The 23,543-nt window shown below is 35.9% G+C and overlaps 1 protein-coding gene and 1 long non-coding RNA gene across 3 annotated transcripts in view; one reads left to right on the top strand and one right to left on the bottom strand.

The window, feature by feature from the left end:
• Positions 1-17,450, bottom strand: part of LOC149791372 (uncharacterized) — a 61,381-nt gene extending 43,931 nt beyond the window's left edge. The window contains exons 1-2 of one of the 2 annotated variants that reach the window (XM_089969927.1): positions 17,156-17,450; positions 9,143-9,222 (exon numbers count right to left, since the gene is read on the bottom strand). The gene's annotated coding sequence lies outside the window, so the exon portion shown is untranslated. The remainder of the gene's footprint in view (positions 1-9,142; positions 9,223-17,155) is intronic. The other variant, XM_089969929.1, reaches the window with a different exon arrangement.
• Positions 17,451-18,653: 1,203 nt separating this feature from the next.
• On the top strand, positions 18,654-19,828 carry LOC149791371 (uncharacterized). Its single transcript, XR_016423348.1, has 2 exons — positions 18,654-18,941; positions 19,353-19,828. It is a non-coding gene; the product is annotated as an uncharacterized LOC149791371 (long non-coding RNA).
• The last annotated feature ends 3,715 nt before the right edge of the window (positions 19,829-23,543 follow it).

Here is a 23,543-nt window from a genome sequence, read left to right as displayed (position 1 = left end):
AACATCAATAGTACATACAAAGTTTATAGGTAAAATGACATTACAAAAATTAGGAATTCCTTAAAGGTGTTCTTATTCTTATCACGATCTTCATTTTGGAAAATATTTTGCCCAAAAACCAAAATAATCAAACTGGAAAATCATGTTTGAATCAAGAGAAAAATGTTTACTTGCGATTAGAAGTATTAGATTTAGTGTGCGATTGTTTTCCAATACTTAATTTGCATTGTTAATGTACAGAACCTCAACCTTTGAATGTATTTATATATAAAACAACCAAAAACCAGCTTTAAAACTGGCTTGCATCCTTTAAAACTTTTGTCTCTAAAAGTGGAAATATTCAGAGACAAAAGATGTTACAGGAGATTTTACTTTTATTTATTGTAATTCTTACCATTATCAAACCAATTAAAATGAAGAATTTGGTTCAAGAATTTTAAAAATATAAATATAGCACCTTAGGTTCTAATTATTCAGCTGCTCTTTGTCACATTAAAGATTTTTAAAAAAGCTTTAAAGAAATTTTGAAATATGAATGTAGTGACGCATGATTCTGACTTGTTAACTGTGCTGCTCTTTGCAATATGAAAGTAGTTTAGTGAGTTATATTTGATCAAAGAAAAAGAGAGAAAGAAAGAAAGAAAGAGAGAGAGAATGTACCAAAACTGCATATTTCATTAAGTTATTGTAATTGTATACATGTATCCTGGGTCGATGAGTGTGTTTTAGGACAGGCCTCAGCAAGTATCAACAAAAGAATAAACTCTACTGATCTTACTCGATAATTATGCAGGGTAGAATTTTACAGCTGACTGTCTTTTTATTTGGTTTTATTCTATTTAATTGCCTACATGTATCCTGGGTAGTTGAGGGTGTTTTGGGACAGTCTTTTGTTGTTTTAGGGTAGTCAAGGGGTCTTTCATTTGGTGATAAATACCAATATGGGGAAAAATAAACTCTCCTAATCTTACTTGATAATTATAAAATGCAGGATTTTACTAATCACTCTCTTTTTTTAAGGTTTGATTCAATATAATGGTATACATGTATCCTGGGTGGGTGAGAGTGTTTTCGGACAGTCTTGAGCTAGCCCCATTACTTTCAGGGTGACAGATAGAAAAATTAAACTGTTGGATGTCCAATTCATGCATAAGTTGTTGGAAATAATCAAAGATAAAATTTGCTGGACAGATTTGCGGAGGCAAACAAGTGTTAAAGACATTGCCTAAACATTTAGAACAGTTTTTGCTTTAATATTCTTCAAAGGAATAGACTATGGAAATCTTGAGGACGCACACATTATGGTCAACAAGTGTTGGTTGCTTGACTTGGTATTAGGTAAAGAACCAACAGTTTACCATTTTACTGTTAAATGGCTTGTCAAATGGTCAAATGAAGGAATAGGTCCCACATGTGCCTTAGATATATTCTGATTGGGATTTCCTACCATTTGGCAAGTGTGGGAAGATCTATGGTACTTATAAACATCACTTTTAATTTTCGGCAAATAAAAATGATTGAGGATCTTGTGATATGTCTTACTGACACCAAAATGACCCGCTTATGGGGTTTTATGGGCTAGGAACAACATTTTGATTGATCACTGACCACTCATCACCAGCAGGTACACCAGGTGTCTCCATTTTCTCATAATAACCCCATTTTTCACAAACTGGTACTTGTGTGGCTTTAATTTCTTGTGTCTTCTCTGAGGAATAGTACTTGGGGGCCTCTAACTCACATTAAAATGGCTTGCATGCTTATAAAGTAGCTGTTACTTTCTGCTCAGATATCTCACAACTGCAGTCAGAAATTGGCTAGTAGTTTCTATTATTCTGTGGAGAAACTAACTTACTTATGAATCTCTCTCTCTCTCTCTCTCTTTCGCTCTCTCTCTTTCTCTCTCTCTCTCTCTCTCTCTCTCTCTCTCTGCTGAGTGATTAAGACATTTAAATTATGGAATTTACCTTATCCATTGTTCCAAGGCAAATACATCAGGATAAAGGGCCAAATTTAAAATTTCATCTCAGGTTCTTAAATATAATAGTTTTGTGAAGGTCAAAGTGTCAGAAATAACGAATTAGCAAATAACATAGTCCTTTTCATGGTTGTTTGCTCATAACAAGTGCAAACAACTTTTTTTTTATTGCCCGCAAAATAAATTCTCCAAACAGTGAGAATTTTTGTACAGTGTATGTATTGAATACAGACCCAGTAATGGAATGTTTTTGGGAATTAATTCTTGAAACAGACTCTAGGGAATATAACCTGGCTGTTCTTGAGTCATTATTTACAAATGTATGTGGTATACAAAAGGTAATGTGTCTTGGCCAATCCAGAATTTGCAGTTTTAATTCCTCAGAATTTACAATGATGAGTGTATGTCCAATCCAAAAGCCAGATTGTGTGAAAAGCTTGTCTTCATTCATGTTTTATTCATGTGAAAGTGAAAAACAAAAGAGATTGGCAAATAAATATTTTAGAACAATGTAACAAGACAATCCAGGTATTTGTTCCTTATAATTGCCTACCTGTATGATAATTTTTGTTTCAGACTAACTCATCTAATAATATTGTTTTTATGAATGCCGGTTTAAATTAAACTTTTCTTTCTCTTATATTTTCTATGAAAAGTTAAATATAGGACTGTAATTTGTTTTTATTTATTTATTTTGCTTTATTGCATAGTTGCATTGTGTTGACATTTTTTGTGTCATGACAATATTAACTTATATTATAAACAGGACAAAATAATGATAAAATCACAGACAAATGAAGATGTTTATGTTGAGTGGCGGGGGTGGTGGATGCTACAACAGCCCGAGCTGTGAATAGCTTTAAAAACTGTACAAGATTTTTTAGAAAAGTATGTGTGTGTGTGGGGGCGGGTGTGTCTTAGTCTTCTAACAGAAAACAATCACATCTGTAGAAGATACATGTAAAAATTTGTATTAATCTTTTTAACTACTACATTCATTTCATATCCAAATGTATAAAGCACTTTTAGTACTGTACTGTAGCAGTAACAATACAAACAAATTGAGCTGGTTACTAGTAGCAGTAGCAACGTTATTTATATTCATTATATTATATGTTTATAATTTCAACCAAAGGAGTCTGATGTTTTATCAGCGAGGTACCAAACAGTCATTTTATCTGTACTATAAATATCGCTTCATATATGGATGAATACGGTTTTAAATATGTAAAAAAATGTAGTTTCCAGTTTGATATCTGTCGAAATAAAGCATCTCATACTTTTATGGAAGTGTTCTTTATGTTTACATATAGAAAATAGATTTCATACTCTTAGAATTTCTTTTCTTATATAATGAAATAAGTTCATATTTTTGTAGCATATATACTTTGTATGTGATGTCCTTGTTTCAAGTCATTTGCCTCTTGCTATTGTATTGGAATTGGAGATTTAAAATGAAATGGGAGATATGAAATACTTGTCACAGACAACTAGTGACAATACTTGATGGCTATTGCATACTCATCCATGCCATACATATATAGGAATTCTATATAATTAAACTGTCACTGTAAAATGCAGTCAAATTTAATTACATAGGGTTAAGAGAATAAACAGAATCCTCATCTCTGTAATGTACTCTCTCTCTCTCTCTCTCTCGTGAATAAAGAAGAAATGAAAGTATGGCCTCTAGGTGGATATGCAACTTCTAAAATCCGAAAGTGACTCTAATCGTTCGGCACACATTGATGATCTTCAGCCACACTGCTCATTCTCCAAACGCAAAGATATAAGACTTTATTTGACTGGCTAATACAATTAGCGATTATAGTATTAATAAATGTCACAAGAACATGACCCTGAAGCGGTCGATGTCAGATGCTCACGTAGGTCAGTAATACGAGTTTATTCCGAGTGCACAGAGAGCGACAGCTGTTTTGGCATCCGTTATATAGTGTTAGCAAGATCCGTTTCACCCGCTGAGGTACAATAAGGGAAATGTATGTTAACATTTTAAATTCTTGTGACTCTCCAAGTAGAGAATAATAATAAGAGAACAGATCAATATTGTTAAGAATCTTCTTGTTCAAATATATCCAAAGGAATATTACAAATTTTCTTGTTAAAATATATCTAAACGAATATTAAACATCTAGTCCGCCTGTCAGAAACTGAACGAATATTTGATTTCTTAATTTTAATCTGAAATTATACCTTTAAGTTCAATGCAGCAATAATGTCTTGTATTAACTGAAAACACGAGAACAGAGAAAATGAATGAGCTTCAAAGTTGATCTGGAATGTATTTAATTACCGTTAGTCTGTAAAATTTGTCCTGAAATTTGTTTCGATGTAGAGTGTCTCTTCAGTAGGTAGAGTGTAAGAAAAGGGGCCACTTACTGATCCGAACCTAAAGTAGAGTGTAAGAAAAGGGACCACTTACTGGTCCAAAACCTATGCTCCATTCAAGGAAAAATTTAAATACCCGTGACTACAGATTAAATCCATTTATATGTCCCACACAACATTTTTTAAAAATTTCAAATCTAATTAGTAAATAAATATCTCTAATACAGACAGACTTATTACGCAACGGTGTAATACATACAGAGACAGCCGCGGCTGCGTACATGTACATGTTGAGGGCTGTAAAATACCTTTAATAAAACACACAATGCCTAATTAATCTTTTAAAGTATATATTAAAATTGTTAAAAGAATGAGGGAATAAAAGAGGGATATATAATAAATACAAAACCCAAAAAAGTGTTTTGTTTATAGTCTGAGAAAGAACTCATTTGATACGGCGCAGGAACATACTCTCGTCCTGACGGCCTCGACATTCCTACACCGTATCAAACTTGTTCTTTCCGTGCGCTCGGAACAAAACACATAGAAGATATCAAAAGCTGGACATTATTCAACGAGTTTATGTTGAATTTATGAAACTCGTTGAATAATTAAAAAATTGAATATGAAATCATTACCCAGTTGAGATTCTTTTGATCACATATTTTTTATTTCAATGGAAATTATTTAGCTAGAAAGAAGAACGAATAATTTCGATCATTCTGACAGACGTTGTACCTTTCATTTTTTTTGTGCATAAGAAATAGTTCCAAACAAAGTTGAACTAGTATTAACGTTTAAAAGTTGATTATATTTTTCTTACAATCTATAAGTATAAGAACAAGCGTCCTTCCGAATAAACAGAACATTTTACACAGACAACATCATTTTTCAACACAGAATGTTCAGAACTCGTGATGTCACATTGATACACTACCGGTTAAAATGCAGCAGACGGTCCATCTTTAAGTAACCTAACATGTCACTTTCACAACTAAACAATTCCAGTGTTTCCCTTTACCCTCATTTGCGCTTCAGAGACCCCAAAATGTTTAATTTGACCCTCATTTTTGATACCAAAGTTGTTTTTTTTATATATAAATTTTACTGAGTCTGACCCCCAGTTTTTTCACCCAGGAGATTTTGTTTACTCTCAGCCTTGCACCCTTTTGGGATACACTAATTACGTTGTTGCAATATTCGTTTGAAATGTTACCTGGATGCTGAAATTTCCATATTTACTGTACTGTATTTGTGACCGGATATTTACAATATCTAACTTGGGACAACAGACTACATAATATGTAAGTTAAACAAATTTCATTCTGAGTCGGAATTGCATCCCATATTTACCGCGTAAATATGCAGTGGTTGCATACATTTCTGTCAATTTGGAGACCGGTTTATATCTTCGTTCTTCTTTGAACAGAGGTGAATTTATTTACTTTTGTAAGCTAACATTTAAACCACTCTTGTATATAGGGTTAATTCCGTGCTTCGTGTTTACCGCTCCCTCCAACCCCATCGTACAGATTCCCTATGAACCGAGCAATACCCTTAGTGTTACTTTTTTGTTGTTGTTCATGTCTCGGGGTTGTATCCATTAATCATGTTATGTTATGCATGACATAACAAGTCCCTGCACTGGTAAACTGGATATATTCGGACAGACGAGACCATTCCCCTCCACCTCCAATTACTTTTCTGGCTAGAATAAAAAAAAATGGCGGCCAAACTGTTCCGCTATCTGCTGAGTTACACAGCGGTAGTTTACAGTTCCATTTCCTACGTCGCGAATTCCATTTTCACACGCTGAAATGAATTGTTTGTGTTGATATTGGCTGTCTTCCATATATATATATATATATATATATATATATATATATATATATATATATATATATATATATATATATATATATATATATATATATATATATATATATATATATATATTGCTTCACGACTCATTATTATTTTGTCCAAAGTTGTGAAAATAAAACAAAAACTGCATATATTTTAGAAATAGCAAACCACAAGTAAATATTACAAGAGTAAGCACACTTAATTTTTAACATCGTCCTCCAGTGTTTCACCAAACAAAATTTCTTCCATTGGTTTCCATGATGTTCACACTTTCATCGTGCCGCAATTTTCAAGGTTCATTTTATGTCCTTGCATAGTTAAAATGCGCCACGAGGACTATATCTATTTGTATACATTCAAATCAAAGTGTTCTATTGATGTGTATTGATTGTAGCATAATGTTGTAAAAGTGCTCAAATTAATTTTCTGGCATGCGATTGGTCAAGATTTTTATTTTGTCGCACGCTTCTAGCAAGAAAAACAAACTCATGTGCCTCAAAAGTATTTCCCCCCGGACTTAATACGGGCAATGTAATTATCTTCCGAAAAAGGGCACTTTACAAGTGTATCTCTCGGTCAAAAGGGCATATCGTATTATCATGAATAGGAAGGGCAGATTGAGAAATACAGTTCAGATGAGCTTCTGATTTCTAAGCGTTTCCATGGCAACAATTTTAACCCTTTAATTGTAAAGAACACTTGCTGTAAGAACCATTCTGGTTGCTTCTCGCTCATAACTTTTTTTGTTGGGGGGGGGGGGCAGGATATGTTCCCCTCTCAACATCAGTGTTGCTGTCGTTTATTATTATTATTATTATTATTATTATTATTATTAACATTTACGGTCGTAAGAAATGAAATCGACATTTTGCAACGCAACAAAGGGCGCACATTGTGGGCGAAAAACAGAAACAACGTCTGGCACCATGTAAAAAAATTTGACACAGGAAAAAGGGCAAAGTAAAGCCTGCTTAGAAGCCGTTCTAAAATGGATTGGCCGTAGGCGGGGTGGGGGCGTTACTCAAGAAAGACAGAGGTGTGTCGCTCATGGCACGCTCATGTGCACTTTTCCAGTGCAATGGCTTATGTGTCGCATTGTTCCTAGATCCTTTCATTACGAGGTCATATTTGGTCTTTGTGTATTGTACTCACAACGACGTATCGCAGAACCAAGTAGGTTATACTTAGTGGTGATGTATTGTACTCACAAAGACGCATCGCAACACCAAGTAGGTTATACTTAGTGGTGATGTATTGTACTCACAAAGACGCATCGCAACACCAAGTAGGTTATATACTCACAAAGACGCATCGCAACACCAAGTAGGTTATACTTAGTGGTGATGTATTGTACTCACAAAGACGCATCGCAACACCAAGTAGGTTATACTTAGTGGTGATGTATTGTACTCACAAAGACGTATCGCAACACCAATTATAATGCGTGTAATCCTTGACAAACTAAACTAAACACAAGATGGTCAGGACATGCATGTCAAGACCACAATCAACACAATAATGAAAAACGTATGACCATTTCCCCAAATCCCACAAACTTCATATAGATATATATGCTCTTTATTTTCTCCTTTAACTCTACATTGACATGCCCTAGCGGACGAACACGACTTTAATCCAACTAAGTAAGTTGTCAAAATCGCACAGTATTTTTCCACGGGACTTCATATTGCACGACACGTGTCTAGTTCTGTTTGTGAAAAAGTTACGAGAAAATTTTATAATTTCCTAAATAGCTGTTTAAATGATCAGAATGATATTTTCATTACTACACATCTCGTGTTTCTTGTCGACATTGCGAATATCACGCTCGTTCATTCATTTGTTCGTTTTATAGTTTCATTTGAGACTCAGTAAACTCGTCCACGTTGTTAACTTTATCATCTCTGCTTTCAAATGGATGAAATATCTTGTGTAGTTCATCCATTCACTAATCTAATAAACGAAACGATAAAACATCCGCTAATTTGATCGTATATTGTTTCTTTTTTCTTTTACAAAGCAGTTCACCATACTATATTTAGGCACACGTCGTGTATTGTGTAGTCGAGGAGTATGTAAACGTACTACAACGATTTTAAAAAAGTTAATGGAGTAAAAAAGTTAATACAGAGTTAAAAATATACACCATTCAGAGTGGAAGTGCTATCCCTGGATTATACAGGAGGATGCCTGATAGTACGAAGTGAAATTTAATATGGAACCAGAATATACAGGTTAGGTAATTCCTCACATAATTATATATATATATATATATATATATATATATATATATATATATATATATATATATATATATATATATATATATATATATATATATATATATATATATATATATATATATATATATACTTTGCTACCCCTTTGTTGGCAAAAGATTTCAATTGTTCAACCTGTTATATAAATTTCCTCTGCTAGATTTTTAGTAGGACATGACGGAAAACATTTATTCAATAAAAAAAGCAAGAAATTATCAGCAAAACTGGTTTTCAACAAAAATGTTCATTTTTGGACGAATTATATATCATTCTTATTTTACTTGTGTACTCGCTTATAAGTCAACTCAAATTGCACACAACAAAGATCCTGATCTGCCATAGTATAACGCGCATGTAGACCAGGTATATGTTGTTTGTTCTACTGATTACCCCTAACAAACTGTACAGACCCAGATATGCCGGCGCATTAAGGATCTGTGAATTTTTTTTTCAGTTGGATTCGACTTTTATGTGAGCACATACAGTACATGTACCTTTCATGTTCCAATCGATCATAGTTATCGATTGATCAAATACACTTGGATAGTAATACTGCAGCAAAAAAAAAAAGAACCAAAAAAAGAAAGAAAAGACACTAATGTTTGCAAAGGACAGAATCTGGTTCTAATCAATAGTGTGGTTAAGGGCGTTACTAGCAATCGTTACCTACTATGTACAGCTTGTAATTATTCCAGTACCCGGCAGGAGAGCTGTGTGTCCATCTGACGTCACGCATGGAAACGTATAGCACTGAGAGAGAGATAATACAACGACAGTTTAGTTGAATCAATATTTGATTACATGAACAAATTTTCTCAACTGTACAAGTGAATACAAATGTCGGACGTCAGAATGTTTTTAATGGTTTTCAGTATTTAAAAAAAATAAAATTCTAACTTCAAACTTTATCATAATCTTGCTAGTAAGTCCGTAGAAAAAGAGAACATCTAAACTTAAGCTAAACTGACATTAAGATGCCTAACGTTTCTCAACAAGGACGTATATTTACAGTATGTATGTCATATACTTTAGCAGTTATAGAAATACATACCGAACCATTCCTCTCTTGTTTTTTTTTTTAAATGTAGATGAACATTAAGAAACTGTAAAACAACAATAAAAAAATAAAATAAAAAACAACGAAATTTCAGCACGGCTTGTTACTCCAATTTCCAAAGTGATTTCGTCAAACTTTGAGGATGTATGTAAGAAAATGGCTACTGGCAAGCTTTCTCACATTCCCACATTATCTGAGCCAAAACTCAAAGCCTCGCGGACAGAGATGAAATGTCAGCGATCTGTAAAGACAAGCGCCTTAGACGACTCGACCAATCGGCATCCCAGAAAAGAGCCTGAAGGAACATCAGCATACACTCGACCAATCGGTATCCCAGAAAAGAGCTTGTAGGCACAATAGCATACACTTGGCCAATCGATGACCCAGAAAAGAGCCTGTAGGCACAATAGCATACACTTGGCCAATCGATGACCCAGAAAAGAGCCTGTAGGCACAATAGCATACACTTGGCCAATCGATGACCAAGAAAAGGGCCTCAAGGAACATCAGCATACACCTGGCCATAAAGGGTCTAGTAAGTTTAGTTGTTACAATATATTTGCTGAAAATTACAATATATTTGCTGATGCAATAAAACCGTTCTCAAAGTGAATATCATTGCGGAACGCGTATCAGGGCAGTATTGAGTACAGTATACATATTCTACGGAAACGGGGGGGGGGGGGCTTGTTGTTGTTGTTCTTGTTGTTTAATGCCATTTTTCAGCACACGATAGGCTATACATGGCGACCAGTATTAATGGTGGAGGAAGAACCCGGGAATACCCCGGAAAGAACCACCGACCCACGAGAAGCTACTGGCAAGCTTTCTCATATACCCACATTGGCCGAATCCGAGACTGGAACTCACGCAGACAGAGGTGAGATGGCAGTGATCCGTAACGGAGAGCGCTTTAGACCACTCGGCCACTCAGAGACCCGGGGGAGGGGGGCGGCACTAAACATTAGGGAGCCTTTAGGGTTAAGGCTGAGGAGAATATCTTTTAAGCCCATTAATGCAAAGAAATAATTGTTGTAATGATGTAAATGATCATTGATGTAAGAGTTGCCCTTCATGATTTTACATCGGTTAGGTCATTATTCAGTATGCCTATATGGAAGGTGGGTGGGTCACCGGAAACAGCACATGTTTTCCACATGATTGAGACTCCAGCATGTAATAATTATAGGTTACTGCATTTGTAGGGACAAATATGAACGAGTTTCTTGGATGGATATAATGCACGACCTTGGGAGTGCAGTATATCCATCCGACAAAACGAGTTCTTATTTTCCCATACAAATTCAGTAACCTTTTGATTATATGCTCATTTTCTAATTCTACCTAAGGCTTAATTATATAAATAAAAATACACTACAAGAAACAAAGTAACCGAATTTATGCTGTATTCCAAACTAAATACACAAGCGCAGATTCATCAGTACAAAACAACACCATTATTAATGCGTACATAACTCCGTCGAGATAAATTTGAACTTAGTCGCGCGCTAGAAATCACTTTCGAAAGAAAATGGCCTTTTGGTCTACTTAAAATTGAAATTTATAGTCATATTGTGATTGAATGAATGCGCATTGCAACAACTTTTCCATTTGGTCTGGAATGAATAGATTTTGGTATTTGGTATTTTAGTCGATTCTTCGAAATTTCGTGATTATTGACTGGATTTATCTTTGCCAATTCTGCATGAAGTACATCTGATTTCAGCAGTAGCGAGGGTGCAGCGTGTCGACATCTGCAATTGTTTATCTTCTGTCATTGAATGTTTGTAATCATAATGTGGGAAAAAATATGAGGTCTTTCAATTGTAAATATCAAAAAGACGCTATGGAATATAATGTTCATTTGATTTTGAGTGTGGTAAGGCGGATGTAATTGCACTTGGTTTGTAGTCGAAATCAAAGGGGTTCGTTACAAAGAAAATTAGGAGTATCCGTCAATGAATCAAGGGATGGGAGGTCTAACCTGTGTTATATTGTGACAGGTTAGATCTCCCATCCCTTGATTCATTGACGGATACTCCTAATTTTCTTTGTAACGAACCCTTTGGCGAAATTACTTTACAATTTTGAAATGTGTAATAAAGCTTTGGAACCTGTGATATGGTTCATGCAATTCGGATTTGCAGAACTTGGAAATTACATTTTGAGAAAATGCAGGATGTGAAACTGTAAGTATATTTTTGCCATTCTTATTTCCAGCTAAAGAAGACAGTTTGTGCCTTGTAATTTGCATGTTATTTATAGGGACCAAGCAATTTTATGACCTGTCTGGCGTCTACCGCTAGCCTAAATCTGAAACATTGTATCAAAAAAGTTAACGCGGAACATTGCACAGCAGCTGGTATGTGGCAGTCCACGAAACATCTGCTTTAGTTCATTCAGAAACAAAATTTAATCAACCAAAACGTAAAGCGTCTACTGCATGAGTGTACATGATTTGCTAAAAAAAAGTAGTTCCTAATACACTATTAGGCACACGTGTCATGCACGTGAGTGCAATATGAATGTGTGCAATATCGTATAATATTGCACGATTCTGATAATGTAAAGTTACGGAGACAAAACATCAAGATATAGTTTTGCAAACTGAGGGTTGATGATGGTAAACTAGAGATTCTAGCGGCAGGTCTTTTACCTCTGATAGCACTGTCATGCAACATTAGATCATATTTAATTACAGCACATCACATTAAATCACGTCACATCACATCACATATTTTAACACGTCGAAATAATCTTGGTTTTTTTACGATTTGGCAATAAAGTGACCCATTCGTCTGTGTTGAAGTATCTGGAAAGATTTACTTTTTAGATTAAAACAAAGCACACTAGCTATCTAAAGTAAACTAATACTGGTGAAATGGTACAAAATTTTGTAGCGATAAATTCACAGTACATTCTGTCGTGGTCAGCGTGACCTATAAACATTACGTTTTGACGTATGGGCTAAACTCGCAATAAATTGCTGACCGCGATGGATGGAACCCGCTCTGTAGCATGAACCGAATTTTAGTTAGAATCCGTTCGATAACGGTCCGACAGATATGTAAGTGTAAGGTTTTATAGCGGAAAATTGCAGAGTTGAGACAAACCAGAGTAAAAGTTTTGGGAAATCTCGGGCCATTTGAAACAGGTGTCAAGGAATTATATTTTTCAAAATAGTTATTAATAAAGGCGGACTAGACAGCATTATTCTGACTTTGGTGGGAGTGTTAAAGGCTTTTGGCGGTTAGAAAATGTAATCCCGATTTGCTAATCTAAAGGTTTTAAGAAATTCCCCTCACGAAATTAGACAGTCTAAGTTTCTATAGCAAGCCAGAATTTAGCTCCGAGAAATATCAAGTATTTTCGTTGGATTGTTCGAGGGACGTATGTCGGAAAGTTGAGGTCACGAAATCAAGAGATTCAGCTGCATAATAAAAGCGAGTCTCAGTAAAGTACAAGGTTAGTTTCAGCTGCATACACCATGTTCATTAATGTAAAATTGTAATTATTTGTTGAATGTTTTCGTTTTAAATTCATACTTAAATTTTCCTTGACTTCAGAAGTTAGTTGTTTGCATGCATTTTGTCTCAGATGTTATATGACTCGTGTATTATATGATTTTTTTTCGAATTACATCGTTCAGATGTAATGGACATTATGTAGTGTGGGACTTTCATGCATTACTCTCATATGCATTGTGAAAATTTATTTATTTGTTCCGAATGTTACAGAAATCATGCACTTTTTTTGATACGAAGTGTGAGAAATAAATTATTCGTCTTAAATGATTTGTATCATGTACGTTGAGAACTGATTTTTCTGTACATGGAAATGTATGTTAATGAATCACTAATTAGCAAGGTAACGTAGACGTAGACAAGGAGTGAAGTCCATCAGTTCGTTTGTGTAATGAGGGTTCTTAGCTAGTTATTTTTTCAATAGGTGGTGACACAGAAAAACTCGGCCCCGATATTTGGTCACCCTCTGAGTTGATCCTTAGCCAGAACAGTCTATTTCTTGAGCAGTCCAGCGATAAACTGCAAAAACTACAATAATGCACTTACCAGTCAGAAGGAATCATTTATCCGTCCACACGTTATTCCACAAGCAGATTTCCCTGTAGCATATCATTCCACTACTAATAGCAACACTTGCCATAATTCTAAGACAGAAAATATAAATTTTCCAAGAAACAATAAACTTAATAAGATCCGCACATTGTTATCCGATAGGGTCTGTAATTGGATGGTGTTTCATACACAATTTTGCAATCAATATTAATTGCAACACCAGTATATCACAGTTTCACCTCCTCCAAAGAAAAGGAGAGTTATATACAGTAGTGACACATATATCTAATTACCCATGAATTATCCAATCATGGTCACTCAGTCTACATGTAACTCTTCGTTATGGTATATACAGAGCTGTGTACCCATCATAGTTTCATTATTTACAATGTAACTTTTCTAAATTGAAACTGATGAAATGGAAACATTTTATTGTTATAAATATTAATTATTTATTGTTAATTTCATACAACAGCCATATATTAAATAGTATACTACCTCACGTTTTATGTTGATATTTTTTTATTTTTTGGTCACGCGTAAAAATTGTGTAATTCGGATGGAACAATCACGCAACAGCCCTCATTAACGCATCTGTATTAATGCGCCGCATGTACATATTTGCGCGTAAACTATATTGAAAAAGTGAAGAATTCTTTTCACTTATGAGGAAATTATTGGGTGAGAAAAACAATCTACTTTAGGGTTTGCACCGAGACAAGGAAATCCCAGTCGCGTGGTTACATTATATTGTAACGTATATCTGATTTAATCATGTTTATTTTTAATTTAATTGTTTGTCAGTTTTAATTTTTTTATTCTATTATAATGTAAATTTTTTCACTAGAGATGATACTTTTTCTGAAAATCGTTTGACTTTGACTGTCAGTTTACAAACACCTGGTGTTGATCTAAATTCTGACCTGGATTCAAAATTCTTAAATATAGTTCTATTTTATTTTAAAATGATTGGTTGTTGTCAAGGCCATGATGGGACTACGTGGGTTAAGAAGTAAACACTTTTTTTATTCTGGGAATGAAATCATTGGTCTAATCGAGATCATATTCTGTGTACGTGATATAAACATGATCATGTGACCCCCCTCTGATTTCGCAACTTGGGGGAATTTCGAAAATGCGTCTTATGATACAACGTAATCTTTGTTTTGAGAGAGATTTCTCAGTTTTGGGGCTTTTAATACTGATGTCAAGTTCATTTGTTGTAGCCAGATTTGAGCAATAATAATTCTTCAGATCAGTTGGATTTCACAAGGATTAATTCTGTATTCTCTGGAAATATTTTGAGGAGTGTTCACAGAAATTTTGGAAAGACATTGCTTACATCAGGATTCGAACTTGAAATTATTAGAACATTTATTACTAGGACTTTTGCAATTTAATTCGTGGATTATTCTTAGATTATTTTTGGATTTGATTCTTGAAACTGTAAGTTCTTGTTTTTTTCTTCTTCATTTTTACATAATTTTCCAGAAAAATAAAGTATTTGTTAAATTTGAAAAGCTTGTTGTTTTCACTCTTTCTGTGTTACTGTTTATTCGAGCCTAAACACGTAACAGTATGTCTTCCCAGGAGGCATGCCTCGTCCATGTCTCGTGGTGAGACTAATGTAACCCCTTGACTGTAATTACCTCGTCTCGGTGCAAACCCCAGGCATAGATTCTATTAATCTGAGCGAGAGTAACTGTGAGGTGAAAATTAAACCGGGTTGTCATCTAACAGACGGAGCTCTCTATCCCGTTCGTAAAAATCGTTTGTAGTTGTATAAGACCTAAAATATTCTGGACTATATGGGATAGGTTTTGTTGCATCGCGTAAACTATAGTCAGTAACGGCCTAAACAAACGCGGGGCCCGATTGAAATCATTTCAGTGAGGCCCCCCCCCCCCCGGATTTATGTGCGGGCCCAGCTGTGAGCACGTCATTTTGAAATAAACGTTTAAACAAGTTTTATATGATATTGAACAACGCGCTGAATGGAATACTACCTTCTCACTGGCTTTCTTTTAACCAGTGAGAGGAGAGTCTTCCATTCAGCGGGATTTCACTTGTATATTAAGCGGGTCCTATCACAGCCATATCGAGCAGTAGCGTGGGAAAATGGTCTGGCATTCCTTACAGGTATGATAGTAAGCCAAACTTTGGATGTGCAGAAAAAGTCGAATGCCCGAGCTAAACATCGGTACCAAATTTATTGCGCAACGCGAAATGTAGCTTGAAAAAAAAAACAACAGCGTTTATTCTTAAATGGGTCGCGCGAGAAAGGAGCGATATGTTCTGCCTTGTAATTATTATATAGCAAATGTATGACAGGTCAATTGTAAGCAACGATATGAGCCCGTGTGCTAATACCCTCAGCACCCAAACACGGCCATTTTCATAGAAGATAACCGCGAAAGTCCGTTAAAAAAACGAGCATGGCGGATTTTCACCCATCATGCGACGAAGTCTTTGGACCTATTAATGATGGAAAAATCTAGTCACACAAAGCAATGGAAAAGCGAAACTTAGAAACGGAGGATAGAAAGAATGATATCGTTGGTAGCAATGTTATTCAGATCAAAATAATTACTTAAATTAACTGCAAAAACGATGAATTGTAAATGTATTTTAATGTTTAAATTACCTTTTTGAGGTTCATCACTTTGTTTAGTTTATATTTCCAACTTCTTTCAATATGCAAGCCTCATTTGATTTTAATGAAAAATTTGTACATGTGGTATATATATATATATATATATATATATATATATATATATATATATATATATATATATATATATATATATATATATATATATATATATATATATATATACGTGTGTTTGTGTCTGTGTCTGTGTGACTCTTTATTTAGAATGATGACCACGGTAGCCATAGAGTCTAAAACATTGAAACGACCTTATCATGCAGTGCATAAAAGACAGAATTTTTACTACGATATCATAAAATGGGATCAATAACCTTATCAGCCTTATAACATTTTATAATAAAGGGGCTCAGAGTGAGGGAGTACTTTACCTACCCATATCAAAAGGTGAACGTGTAAAATTATTTCAATATATTTTGGCTAACACTGCAAATGTCAAAACGTTTTTACACGAATTCGATTCGTTCAATTTCAAATGTTTTTATTGATTACATGTAAGTTTCTCTTGCGTATCTTCTTTCATCATTCTCATGCTCCGAGGGGTGCTGTGGGTGTAATAATGTGTAGCCTTGATCTTTTCGGTAGATATCCTGGTCCTCCTCAACAGCAAAAATTATAAGTACAACAACGAAAATGATAAGTACTGTAAAACACCACATGTACAAAGATCGTTTTCCTTGTATGGTGTTATCAAGACCTCTTTGCAGTAGTTCTGAAGAGAGAGAGAGAGAGAGAGAAGTGGGGTGTGCGAATGTTTAGCTGCTCTCTTGTCAGTAAACATCATATGCCGACAATTTAGTCAATTTTAATTATTCAACCTAATTATGAGTAGATAGATTGACAGCTAAATAGATGCATTACTCAAAATAATAGAATACTCACTATTTGGTTCCTAGTCTCATCCGTCTGTGTCGCACATTATGATTCGTACGTGGTTTGCGCGTGAGTGGTGCATTGCATATGATCCTTTATCAAATACTTTGATAACCTTATAGTGTGAGATTCAGAATGGCCCTCAAATGTATTTTTCCCCATGAATATTGTACGATAAGAATTTAGCCCATCAACACTAATATTCGGCCACATCATTGCATTGTTTTATGCAGTAAATTGATAAGAAGGTTTCGTTTCAATCAGATTACTGTGTGGATGGTTCATGTCATTATTTATTGACATATGTGCGGCCACTGTTGACTCGTGTGCATGCAAATATCTGGTCTGAACTACTTGGTTGACCTTTGTCACTGTAGTATTGTATATCCGACCTTGACACAGTTGATTCGTTCATTTGTTTTTAGATTACTACCTGCACGTTATGCAAAATAATTTTTTCTTCTTCTTCAAATCAACACACACACACACACACACACACACACACACACATTACACTGGCTTGTGATCGCCAAGTGTAGTATGGCAGAGAATTTGTTTTACAAATTTTTTTAATTTTTTATTGACACGCGTTCATGCAGATGTGTGGGAACGAAATGTTCTTCTTCCTCTTCCTATTGGCTGGGAACTCTTTTTTTTAAAAGTGGTCTAAAGCACTCACCATTACAGATCACTGGTATCTTACCTCTGTCCGCGTAGGTTCGAGTCTCGGTCTCGGTCAATGTAGGTATGTAAGAGAGCTTGCCAGTAGTTTCCCGTGGGTTGGTGGTTCTCCCCAAGGTTTTCCCTGGTTATTTCTAAACCAAATATATCGGCCTCCATGTCTAGCATATCCTGTGCTGAAAAATGGCGTAAAACATGTACAACAACAACAACAATAACAACAACAACAATAACAATCTTTTCAAAATAATATGCTATAATCCGTCCCTGTATACCACAAGGACAAAGACGTGTGCAGAACGTGCAGAGAACAATCCGTGGTCTTAAGGACTATTGGTAATGCACAATTCAGTACGGGGGGGGGGGAAGGGCATCATGCCCTCATTATGGAGAAATGACTTAAAGGTATAGTAATGGTGATGACCCGTTTCTTTCAAGTATCCTGCAACATCAAGCAAATACAGAGAAATGTCACTAAATCTCAACTAATATGTACGTAACTAACTGTACAAAATAAGCGTCAACTCTTTCCATATACGTGGCCTATTCGACATACCGTACTGACAGTCGTAACAGCCAACAGAACTGAACGACGTACATTCTTTTAATGTATGCAACTGCTCCTATATCTTACCTGATCAGTTTGTAATTTTGTTAAAATATGTCCTTTACCAACACGGATGCGGGAAGTCGTGGGTTAGATCACCGGCCGAGTCATACCAACGACTTACAAAACTGGTACTAACAGCTGCCTCGCTTGGCGCTCATTATTAAGAGGTTAGTGTTAGGACTGGTCGGCCTGGTGTCAGGATAATGTGACTGGGTGGGGAATCGTGCTACTGTTACAAAATACCTGATATGGCTTGTTTAGACCACCATAAATTCTAGTATTTGACGTGTTTCGCGCGCCATAGTTTCTTGTAAATATACTTTTTCTTTGCATCGCGTGACGCCTTCATTGCTTGCGCGGCACGTGCGTAATATATGTTAACGCGCGCGACTATATATATTACTTAGGGATATCGACTAACACAGCCATTACAGGGAAGCTCTTTATGTATTTAGCTGTCGGGGCGGGATCGCCAATATATCTTAGTTTGAGCCAACGAGTTGGGTGAGTTATATTTTTAATCAACGTTCTTTATAATGAATGTTCAGTTTCGCAAAACACGTTCAATGTTGTATTTATACGTTTGCGTTGTTTTATCGTACTTGTAGTTTAATTCATCAAGAGTGTATGGCTTGTGTAATTTGGTAGCGAGAGATGGTACGATTCGGATTATTAACAGGGATTTGAACATATATGCAATACTCCTGTTGGTAGGTCATCTTATAACTAATATTGAAGACGTATTACATATGTATTAGAGTTTTAGTATATCATATTTGTATGCCATTCGTACGTCATAGTCGTACATAAGGAATATTTCAGGTGTTAGTGTTAATCCATTTGAAATGCACAGATATTTTAATCTAGATACACACAAAGCAGACTATTTGGAAAGTTATTTCTTTTCATATTCAGCCAACTAGGTGTGGATAACTAGGTGCGGATCACTAGTTGTGGATAACTAGGTATGAGTATCTAGGTGTGGATAACAGTGTGCGGACTGACTAGGTGTAGCCAGAGGCCGCAGCAATAGTGATGCAAAACCGCCATGAAAGTGCCAACGTACATGTGCATGAGAAGTCTGGATGATTGAAGTGACCGAGCCCGGGAGCGGGTCAAAGGGCATGTGAAATGTCAAGTAAACATTGGACATATAAGAGGAATTTCATTATAGTGTTTGACTATAAGAATTTCATTAGTGTTTGACTATAAGAATGCCATTAGTGTTCAATTATCTGAGACAATTTTATAATTATTGAATATTTCAAATAAGTATCTGTCCTTATCATAGTTTTCCATTGGATCCATATTATATACCTTTGTATTTATTTTGATGTCGTGTTACTTCATCATTAGTGTGAGAGAATAATACATCTTTTTATTGTCACTTGCATACGTGTTTGTTATTTCTTAAATACCAATTCCGCCTCAAAGGGTGTTAGCTCGATTACGTTACAGCTACATGACTGCGGCTAGTCCGATAAATGAACCGCACAAATCTGTGTTGATACTGATGGACGATGTTGTGGGTATGTCACCTGTTCATTAAAATATGCAATTTTGCTGCATGCAGATCATTTCGGAACAAAACCGTGAACACTTTAGACACATACCGGTAATTGGTAACAGCCATATCAAACGCGAAATTCAAAATGGCCACAGGACATATGGTTGTGCTATTCCAGGTGTATTTACAAGTCACCAAACACATGATTTGCTCAGGAAATATAATCTACATATCACCAAAAGAACCCTTCAGCCGATGGTAGCTGCACAGCCACGATACATACCAGTAAGTGTATAAAATATACACCGAGGTGTGCAGCCAAATTTGCATGCAGGTAATTGCAGCTTGTAATGAATAGGTGATATCAACCCCTCACCCGAAAATCAATATCATCACGGGTGAAGGACTGATTTATCGTCCTAATCTGCGGCATGATGACCCAGTGCTATAAATCACGATAAACTGCCACACTGCAGACATCGTAGTGATACGAGTGAAAAATTGTTAAAGCTTCGTTCAAAATCCAAATCTCACATCTCTCTCCTTTACCTACATGGCCTCGTGATGATTATTAGGTGCACTGTGCGCAAGGCCCAGTATATATGAAAAATGTCACGCTCGTGGTATCTTGCTTGATCTTCATGCAGTAAGATAAGTATAGCGCAATAGCTCAGTATGTATCAACACGGTGATCTATTGCGCGTGAAATGCAATATCAAGTTGCCGAGTACATCTCGTATAAATACAATTTCCGCTAAATGCAATAGTATCTGAACATTTTATGACTTTTCACTTATTACTTACTGTGCGTGATATTTGGCTGCCCTACACCCACCCACCTTCTTCGTATTACCAATAGCCCTTACTGCGAGAACAGTGGTTTCATTTTCTATTTATTTTAAACAAATGGAAGAACGCACCGTATGATGCCACCCTCCACCGTTTCTGCTTTAAAGTCAAGCAATCGGGGGGAGATTAGGTATTGCCAATTGTAGATTTGTTCCCCATTTAAATAGTTATCTAATTTTCTATACGTAACAGGAAAAACACAATGACGTAGCGTCTGCACAAAAATATTGTTAATCGTGAAACTTTAACACAAACTGAATGAGTATCTAAAATGGGCACGCACTGCCCACGGTTGTATTGATACATTCCAACCAGCTACAGAGGGCATTATAAATACGTTTAATTTCATCACACGAAGAGTACTGATTGCCTTGACAGCAGAGATGGTGTATTTTACCGGAAGAAAATAAAAGGAATGAGCTACACCTGTCGGTAGCAATCAATTGTGCAAACCTTAAGTTGGCATAAATCTGCTGGCGTCACGCGAGAGTCCCATTGAATGAGACTCGAGTCAAGGAAGCCTTCATGCTATACATAACAGGAAAGGGCAATCAAAGTAAATTTGTGGCGACGACCAGGATTCACATTCTGATCTTCACGACTGTCAGTTGCCTGTCATTGGATTGAAAGGTTCGGGCCCAAACGAGTTTAGATATGAGAACATGATTGCGATGTAGATGTACAAGGTTCGATTATTCTTGATGTAAACAGTGGATTCGTCCGTTCGAGTTACATTTGGTGACGTCATCTGTACTTCATGGTTTGTGGTGATGAAGAAATCCTTATAAAGTAGTAGATGGGAGGCCATAATGTTTACAAGCTTGCAATAAACTTTTAATTTAGGTAATGTGATAGGGAGTCTTTATGCATTTTTTTGACATTGTACATATAGAAAGAATTTACAGCGTACGTTTTTTTTTTCGTTTTTTTTTTTAATTACGCTTGCAGTTGCACTTCAACACTCGTATGATATGAATAGTTCGACTTATTTCTGTCTTGCCAGTAGCTTCTCGTGGGCCGGTGTTTTTTTTCCAGGGTTTTTTCCGGGTCTTCCTCCACCATTAATACTGGCCGCCATGTATAGCTATCGTGTGCTGAAAAATGGCGTTAAACCCAACAACAATTTCTGTCAGGACATAATGTTCGGGCGTTTGTTGTTGCCATGGGTTACGAGAAAATTAAACAAACTAGCATATAACCGTGCATACAAACGATATTAACTTGTTCAACGAGAAACTAAAGAATAAGTAACTTCAACAGATTGAATTACTTGGAAAAAAGTATGTAGATTACGTTTTTGGCCCGAAGTAACCATTTTCTCCACACAAAAGTTTTGCTTGATGCAGTTTACAATTGTATAATTAACAGAAAGTTTATATCTTTATAGGATTTAGTTCAAAATAACATTTTACCATCAATCTTTCTGTCAGATTTATTTAAATACGTGAACAATACCATGAACAATTTTCTGAAATAACTTGCCCTTTCAAGATACGGATATTTTGTTTTCCTTAGATACGAGAGATCACTGATAAACCTTAGATGGAGGACGTATACTTCTTCTGTAGCTCCCTTCGGTTCTTACTGGAGACTTGAGGAAATGTCGCTTGGCTTTTAACCGTTAGATGAACACTACCATAACTGTATCTATTGATTTACAATTTCTAACGAATGTTTAAAGTAACAAATGGCACCCGAAAGGTAGATCTAAACTTCTATTTGCCATTGATACGTAGCATTTAAGCACAAATATGCAGTTACTATTTTTCCCGTCATTTTGTCTTTTCATCCACAAATTCATAAGAAACCAATGCTTTTTCAGCCTATGTTTATCGGCTTAAGTAATCCCTAAGCAGGGGTCAAATTCATCGTTCAAGGCTATTCAATAAAGAATCGCTTTTATCGTTGTTTCAAAACCTTAAAAATTTTCTAACAACTCTCAAGGCATGCCGATAGCAGTAGTATAAGAACTAATAAAAACGTACTAGATATCAAGTTGATTTTAGTACCATGCTCTGAAAAATGAGGAACTATTGACTTTAGGTTAGCAACCTACACCAGTAAAAAGCTCGACTTATGGAAACGGAAGCGAGAGAAAACCCCGCAACAACAGGAAAGAGATGGATCAGGAAACTTGATCTATGACGAAAAGAAACCAAATGCTCTACCCTAATAGCAGATCCTCTAGTGCCCCAAACTACCATCCACGTACGGTGCTAGAACGCGAGCACTTTGTATCAGACTGGACAATTAGCACACGTTCTCCAGGAAATGCACCAGTACGAGTTCAGTGCATAATGCATCACATAAACAATGCAGTCAGTAGTAGCGAAAATAACATTGGTCGCAGGAGACACCATACTATGGTCAAGCAGTCAAGACGACCAACACAGAGAAGGTGTAACCGTAGTCAAGAAGACGAAAAAAAACGAGCGCAATTCTAAAATGAAAACGCATCCACGAATTAATGATGCATGTCAGATTCAACTCAAAACTCGTCAAGATGTCAACAATCGACTGCAGTGCCCCCACAGAAGACTCTGGTGAAAGGGACAAAAAAAACAACACATTGTTACGCCCTCATGTACTCAACTGTTAGGCTGCACTAAACTGCTACTCGTATTTCACGATTTTAACGGACAAATATGCTCAGACAACACTGACAGGGAACGGTTCATGGAGACACATAGTAGGACCAATGACATAGGTGAAAGACTTTGTAACGTCTGCGAAGACAATGACCATGTTAA

The sequence above is a fragment of the Sinohyriopsis cumingii genome, chromosome 9 (assembly GCF_028554795.1).
Source record: "Sinohyriopsis cumingii isolate HCF-2022 chromosome 9, ASM2855479v2, whole genome shotgun sequence".
Lineage (NCBI taxonomy): Eukaryota > Metazoa > Mollusca > Bivalvia > Unionida > Unionidae > Sinohyriopsis > Sinohyriopsis cumingii.
This window is presented reverse-complemented; position numbering and strand designations above follow the sequence as displayed.